This window comes from Halichoerus grypus, chromosome 1 (assembly GCF_964656455.1).
Source record: "Halichoerus grypus chromosome 1, mHalGry1.hap1.1, whole genome shotgun sequence".
Classification (NCBI taxonomy): domain Eukaryota; kingdom Metazoa; phylum Chordata; class Mammalia; order Carnivora; family Phocidae; genus Halichoerus; species Halichoerus grypus.
The window spans coordinates 70,620,846-70,628,717 of NC_135712.1; the positions used below are offsets into that span (position 1 = coordinate 70,620,846).

A 7,872-nucleotide genomic window follows, 5' to 3' on the forward strand; every position below is an offset into this window, starting at 1 on the left:
AAGCTTAAGGACATAGGAAAACAACTCCAGCGTATTGTTATAAATTATTTATGTAAGTTTTAAAAAGAGCACATGGAATCTGATCTTTATATTAAAAAATATTGCTTATGCATAGGAAAAGCTTGGGATGCAGCACACCATAATGTCAATAGGGAGATGTCTCTGTATTGTGCCTCTGTCTTTGATTTTCTTCTCTTTAGCTTTTCCAGTACCTATGTAATGCTTTTATACTCAGAATTTTTTTTAAAAAACCACTAACTGTTACTAAAAACAACTTGGTACTGACACTTTTTACTGTGTGGCCTCGGGCAAAACACGTGATCAACCTGAGCCTGATTTTCTCTTTTGTAAATTAAGTCTATGACTACCTACTTCACAGAGTTGTTGAGAGAAAATATACCTGGGCAGAAGATGGCTTGGTAGGTGGCAGTTTTAATAATAGCAAAGGGAACTTACATACCAGGCTTGTCTTGGGCGGCAGCAAGATGAATAGATCCCTGGACCCGCCCTCCAATCTTAAAAGTTTATAAAGAGGACCTAACGGGGCTCAGTCACATATACCCCGCAGGTGTTTTCAACATTGTGTCACCATCTCAAGGCTCTGTCCTTGCAGCAGCCTCTGGGAGTGGGAAAGGCAAGTGGAGCCCACATTCCCAGGACAGGGGAGGGGGTGAGGAGCCTGCAAGCACCCAGGTCCAGCTCATGGGTCGATCAGTGGTCATGTCTTTTTTGATCACATTCCGCAATGGGACCAGATCATGCAAGGCCTTGAACCCTTGGTAAGGACTCGGATTTATAGTCATCAATTATGAAAAAGGATTTCTCAATGACCAACAAGTGATTTTTCTCAAAACTTCAACATCTCCAACTGCTCCGGAGCAAATGACACATTCATTTAAGAAATTCTTGTTGCTAAAAAACAAAACAAACAAACAGAAACAGACTCATACAGAAAACAATCTGGTGGTTCCCAGAGGGAAGGGGGTGGGAGGATGGGTAAGATAAGAGAAGGGGATTAAAAGGCACAAACTTCCAGGTATAAGATAAATAAATCAGGGAGATGACGTATACAGCATAGGGAATATAGTTAATAATATTGTAACGACCCTGTATGGTGACAGATGGTAGCTAGGCTTATCACAGTGATCACTTCTTAATGTATATAGATGATGAATGACTATGTTGTACCCCTGAAATGAATACAATATTATCTGTATTGTATGCCAACTACACTTCAATAAAAAAAGAAAAAAGAAAAAAATTTGCTGGGCACCCACTAGGTGCTAGACCAGGTATTACTGGGGATGCACACCAAGGTGAACAAACCATAGTCTCCGCCTGCCAGGACCCCCAGCGCCAGGACAGGCAGAACCGGAACAAGAACTGGCCATGGGCAGCACTGGACAGAACTCTACAGGATCAGAGTCCTGTAGAGACACGAAGAGATACCATCATCTCTCCTCCAATCTCTCCTTGACATGGCGCTATCTCACACACCATCTTCCTTATCTCTTCTTCAGTCTTTGACCCCAAGCCCGGTCCCATCTCGGAAGGACGCAGTTCACACGCTGCCCCTTCCACAAAGCTTCCTCTGGAGTCACCCACTAGTCGTTGGCGCTTCTCCCATGACTCCTCCAGCGCCTCATTCCTGTCCGTCCATGAGTCCCCCCAGCTCTGCCCTGAACCGAACCATGCCTACTGTGTGTGTCCCTCCCCCTCAACGTCCCGGGGCTCCCCGCGCCCGGGCACCGACAGGAGACTTCTGCCAGAATCTTGTCCTCTTTGCACTACCTGAAATCTCTGATCATATGCTGATACCGTCAGTGTTTCCAGAAAAGGAAGAGGCAGTGGCCACACAGAGGCCAGTCGCTGGAATTAGTGGCTGATGGGCTCAGTCTCCAGGAGCGTTTTGTGAACTGTGTGAGTCCCCACCTGGTGGGCAACAAGGAGCAAGAGGAGCTGACCTGGTGATTTGAGACCCACCAGCTCCCCAAGATGGTTGGAGCAGAGGAGTACACACACCAAGCAGGACCTTCAGCCAGGACAGCCTCACTTGCCCTCAGTCTTGGCATTGACCCCGAAGCTCTTCTAGGACTGGCATCATGAGGGGTTGAGTGGTTCCAATGTGGGTGGTGGCCTCTCCTCTTTCCGTTTTTGACTTTTCTTAAAAACCACATTCCAAACGAGGGAAATGAAACTACTGAAGACTCTCCCCCAGCAGCCACCTGACGTGGGGCAAGAGAACAATTCCCAGTTAAGGCCCCAAAGGAAATCCCCTCCCTGTCATGTGCTGGGGCCGGGAGAAGCGGGGGAGGCCCTAGCTCACTGCTTGGCCAGGCCCAGCCATCGAGGTAAAGGGCCAGATGGTCGGGCTGTCGCCTGGGCAGAGAACCCGAAGCAGAGTGGAAAACACCACAGGTGGAGATCACACTGGGGAGGCTTCCCAGAAGAGGGGTGCCCAAGCCTTGGGGATGGGGAGGGTTGGGGTAGGTAGAGGAGAGATCATTGCAAGTAAGGGAGGTCTTACTTGTACGACCCTACTGTAGAGGGAGTACAGAGTGGGGAACATTTGTTCTGTGTTTAGGGAAATTGTGAGCAGATCGGACTGGATGAAACCCACTCTCTCCCAAGATGCAAAAAGGAAAGAAGGCGAAGAGGAAGAAGGTGGCCCCAGCCCCTGCTGTTGTAAAGAAGCGGGAGGCCAAGAAGATGGTCAGTCCCTTGTCTGAGAAAAGGCCCAAGAATCTTGGCATCAGACAGGAAGGACATCCAGCCCAAAAGGGACCTCATTTGACAAATGGCCCCGCTACATCTGGCTGCAGCAGCAAAGGGCTATTCTCTATAAACGTCTAGAAGTGCCTCCCGGGATTAACCAGTTCACCCAGGACTTGGTGAACAGCTACTCAACCGCCTAAGCTGGCCCACAGATACAGACCAGAGACAGAGCAAGAGAAGAAGCCGAGATTGTTGGCCTGGGCTGAGAAGAAAGTTGTCGGCAAAGCGGATGTCCCCACTAAGAGGCCGCCTGTCTTTCGAGCTGGGGTTAATACTGTCACCACCTTGGTGGAAGACAAGAAGACGCAGCTGGTAGAGATTGCACATGACGTGCATCCCACTGAGCTGGTTGTCTTCCTGCCCACCCTGTGTCATAAGATGGGGGCTGCCTATTGCATTATCAAGGGGAAGGCCAGGCTGGGGCGTCTGGTCCACAGGAAGACCTGCACCACTGTCGCCTTCACACAGGTTAACTCGGAAGACAGGGGAGCTCTGGTTAAGCTGGTGGAAGCCATCAGAACCAATTACAATGGCAGATATGATGAGATCCACCATCACTGGGGAGACAACGTCCTGGGTCCAAAGTCGGTGGCTCGCATTGGCAAGTTGGAAAAGACAAAGGCTAAAGAATTGGCCACCAAACTGGGCTGAGTGTACATGTTGAATTTTCTGGACATAAAATTAATAAAAGTTCTCTTTCAAAAAAAAAAAGACTGGATGAAACCCACTTGCAGACACATGTTGAACTATGGAAGGTAACAATGAAGAGAGGCGGTAGGCACTGCTGGAGTTTTCTCTCCCTCTCCCTCTGCCCCCTGAGCTCCCCCCCACCCTGCTCACCTGCACACACACACCTCTCTCTAAAATAAATAAATAAAAATCTTTTTAAAAAAAGAAAAGAAATATTTCTGAGTTAGAGTCAGCAGAAATGGGTGACCAGTTGGATGTGAGTGGTGGTCTTCAGGGGCTGGACTGCCTGGATGCAGATGCATGAGGCATCTGGACTTTCTCCTCCAGTTGAGAAGTGCCCAGCTCCTTGCTTTCACCTCAGGTCTCCTCGGAAATGCTGGTGTCCTGCTTGACACTAAACTTGGCTTTGTTATACCGTTGAGCAGGAGATGGGTACAGACTCCACAACACATGGAACAGGCTCAAAGAAAAAGCACATAGTCCCCCAAACTCACAGCATCCCAAGGAGGGATGTGCTTGGCTAGGGCAGGGCTGGATGCACGATCGGTTGCGGTCCAGAGGAAGTACCTGATGCCCTCTGCCTCAAGCAGCCTGCATGGGAGGGGGTCCGATCCTGAGCTATGCAGTCAGGGTACAGTCTTGCTGGCATGAAAAAGCGCTGTTTTCAGGGGCAGAGCAGCATTGATTTGACCTGGAAGTCTTAGGTCCTTTCAGCTTGCTCAAGACGAGAGGGAGAACTGCTGGTGCTATTTGCCAACAAACTGGCTTGTCTCCACATAGCCATCAAAACCCTTGGTTTTCTAAGGATTTTTTTGAGGGGTAGCAGCTGCCTTCCTCAAAATAAATTCTGTGAAGATCCTTAATGTATAAAACATTTACAAGTGGAATCGCTTGGGATAAGGAGGGGATGGAGTGCCTGGAGGCCCACCAAGCTGTCCTTAGGGACCTCTGAGGACCCCCGCAAACCTGTTGAATCTGATTTTAAGGTAAGAAAGGCAACAGCAAGCCATGAAAGGGCTTTAAGCAGGGGATGAGACCATCCAATATACATTTTAGAAAGATGCCCATGGCTGCTGGGTGGACTCAACATCGGAGACAGCCCTGTTTAAGGTGGCTACTGAAAAGGTCCAGACGTGAGTGGATGAATCTAGACCCAGGGCAGTCGCAGAAAGGATAAAGAGTAGGTTTGGATTCAAGAAACATTTCCAAGTTCGGGTACCTGGGTGGCTCGGTCCATTAAGCGTCCGACTCTTGATTTCAGCTCAGCGTGTGATCTCAGGGTCGTGAGATCGAGCCCCATGTCAGGCTTCACACTCAGTGGGAAGTCTGCTGGAGTTTTCTCTCCCTCTCCCTCTGCCCCCTGAGCTCCCCCCCCCTCCATGCTGCTCACCTGCACACACTCCCTCTCTCTAAAATAAATAAATAAAAATCTTTTTTAAAAAAGAAAATAAATATTTCTGAGTTAGAGTCAGCAGAAATGGCCATTAACAGTGATAGCCGAACAAGGGGAGAAACCGGCTGGGACAAAGGATAAGAATTCAGTTTAGGCTACATGGTGTTGCAGCCACTCTGGGAGGAGTTGACTGACCAGCAGACAGTGAAAAATATAAGTCTGGATCTTCTTGGGAAGATCTTGAGAGAGAATGTTGGCGCTAGAGATTATAATCCAGGAGTTATCAGCATATAGGTAGACACAAAGGTGGGTACACACAGGTGAATAGAAAATGCATACCGCGAGAAGAAAAAGGCCTGGAAGTGAGCCTTTGTTCTCTTTCATTTGATTTTTATTTAGTTTTATCATTAACATCATCATTATTACCACTATGAATGAATATTTTAGGGAGCAAAGAATTTGCTTGGTGTTTGGAGCAGGAAGGACTTGCTCTTGTTTTTTTGTTTGTTTTTTAAAGATTTTATTTATTTATTTATTTGAGAGAAAGAGAGAGAGAGAGCAAGTGCGTAAGTGGGGTGAGGGTCAGAGGGAGAAACAGGCTCCCCGCTGAGCAGGACACCTGACGCGGGACTCGATCCTGAGACGCTGGGATCATGACCTGAGCTGAAGGCAGACACTTAGCCGACACAGCCACCCAGGCGTCCCTCTTGTTTTCTTAGGATGGACGTTCCAAGTATAATAATGCCACACAGAATCACAAATCAACAGGCTACAAGAGATGCTAGCCAACCCTCCAGGACACTTCAACCCTCTAGCTCTGATGGGAAAGAACAGAACCGAAGATCCCTTCTCTGACTCTCCTAGTGTGGTTGCCTGCATTTCTCACTCGGGATGTGGCAGACACTGTAAATGTTTTGCCTTCTCCACTAGATTAAAGCTCCTTGAGAATAGGAGATATGCGATAATGCACATAAAGCTGTTAGCATAGTGCCTGGCACCCCTCTGATGGTGGCTATTATTAATTCCATTATTCTTTTGACCTCTTGGCAAGAACTAGCAGACAATGTTATACATATCAGGTACAAAAAAAAATTCATCCATGAACCTATGATCAAGAAGTTCATGGCACTCTGAAAGTCCATCACAAAGCAATTTCTGTGTCTTTTTCTTTTTTCTAACGTGCGGGACACATAAAAGGGGATTATTAATAAAGATGACCTGAGTGGATGACTCTTCCAAAGGTGGACTCTCTCCTGATTGGAAAAATGCATGTCCTACCCATTCCCTAAGTCTGCTCCAACTTGACCCTTGGATGTAACCTTGGAGAAGAGTTTCTGGGTCAGCAGAGCTCATAGGCAATGGTTGGCCACCCCTCAACATCTCTAAGACAAGAAGACCTAAATATGAGACCTGAGACCATAAAAATCCTAGAAGGGAGCACAGGCAGTAACTTCTCTGACATCGGCCTTAGCAACATTTTTCTAGGTAGGTCCCATGATGCAAGGGAAACAAAAGTAAAATGAACTTTTGGGACTTCATCAAGATAAAAAGCTTCTGCACAGCAAAGGAAACAATCAATAAAACTAAAAGACAACCTAATGAATTGGAGAAGATATTTGCAAATGACATTTCTGATAAAAGGTTAGTATCCAAAATATATAAAGAACTTATACAACTCAACACCAAAAAAACAAATAATCCAATTAAAAACGGGCAGAAGACATGAACAGATATTTCTTCAAAGAAGACATACAGATATGGGGGGCTCCTGTGGGGCTCCGTCCAACTCTTGGTTTTGACTCAGGTCATGATCTCAGAGTCATGAGATAGAGCCCTGTGTCACGCTCCATGCTCAGCACGGAGTCTGCTAGAGATTTTCCCTCTCCCTCTGTCCTGCCCCTGCTTGTGCTCTCTAAATAAATAAATAAAATCTTAAAAAAAAGAAGATGTACAAATGGTCAAGAGAAACATGAAAAGATGTTCATCATTACTTATCATCAGGGAAATGCAAATCAAAACTACAGTGAGATATCACCTTACACCTGGCGTAATGGCTGAAATAAAAAACATAAGAAACAAGTGTTGGTGAGGATGTGGAGAAAAAGGAATTCTCATGCACTGTTGGTGGGAATGCAAACTGGTGTAGCCACTGTGGAAAACAGGATGGAGATTCCTCAAAAAGCTAAAAACATAGGACTACCCTATGATCCAGCAATCATACTACAAAGAATACAAAAACACTAATTCAAAGGGATACATGCATCTCAATGTTTATAGCAGCATTATTAACCAAGATATGGAAGCAGCCCAAGTGTCCATCGATTGATGAATGGATAAAGATGTGACTATAAATACATACATATATATGTACATATGTGTATGTGTGTGTGTGTGTGTGCACGTGCGCGTGATGGAATGTTAGCCATAAAAAAGAATGAAATCTTGCTATTTGCAACCACATGGATTGAGCTAGAGAGTATAATGCTCAGCAAGTCAGTCAGGGAAAGACAAATACCAAATGATTTCATTCATATATGGAATTTAAGAAACAAAACAAGTGGGCAAAGGGAAAGAGAGAGAGGCAAACCAGAAAACAGACCCTTTTTTTTTTTTTTTAAGATTTTATTTATTTATTTGACAGAGACATAGTGAGAGAGGTAACACAAGCAGGGGGAGTGAGAGAGGGAGAAGCAGGCTTCCCCCCGCCCCCAGCAGGGAGCTGAGCAGGAAGCCGAGCAGGGAGCCCCATCCCAGGACCCTGGGATCATGACTTGAGCCGAAGGCAGATGCTTAACGACTGAGCCCCCCAGGCGCCCCCCAGAAAACAGACTCTTCACTGTAGAGAACAAACTGATGGTTACCAGAAGGGAGGGGGGTGTGCGGATGGGTCAAATAGGCGATGGGGATTAAGGAGTGCACTTGTTGTGATGAACACCGGTGATTAAAATAAAACTTAAAAAAAAAAACCCACAAAACTCTAAAGCAAGAAAGCCTGGGGAGCCTCGGTTAGGACT

The 7,872-nt window shown here is 46.3% G+C and overlaps 1 pseudogene; it reads left to right on the forward strand.

Annotated features, from left to right (window-relative positions):
* Positions 1 to 2,559: 2,559 nt before the first annotated feature.
* On the forward strand, positions 2,560 to 3,426 carry LOC118522584 (large ribosomal subunit protein eL8 pseudogene; annotated as a pseudogene).
* Positions 3,427 to 7,872: the final 4,446 nt, after the last annotated feature.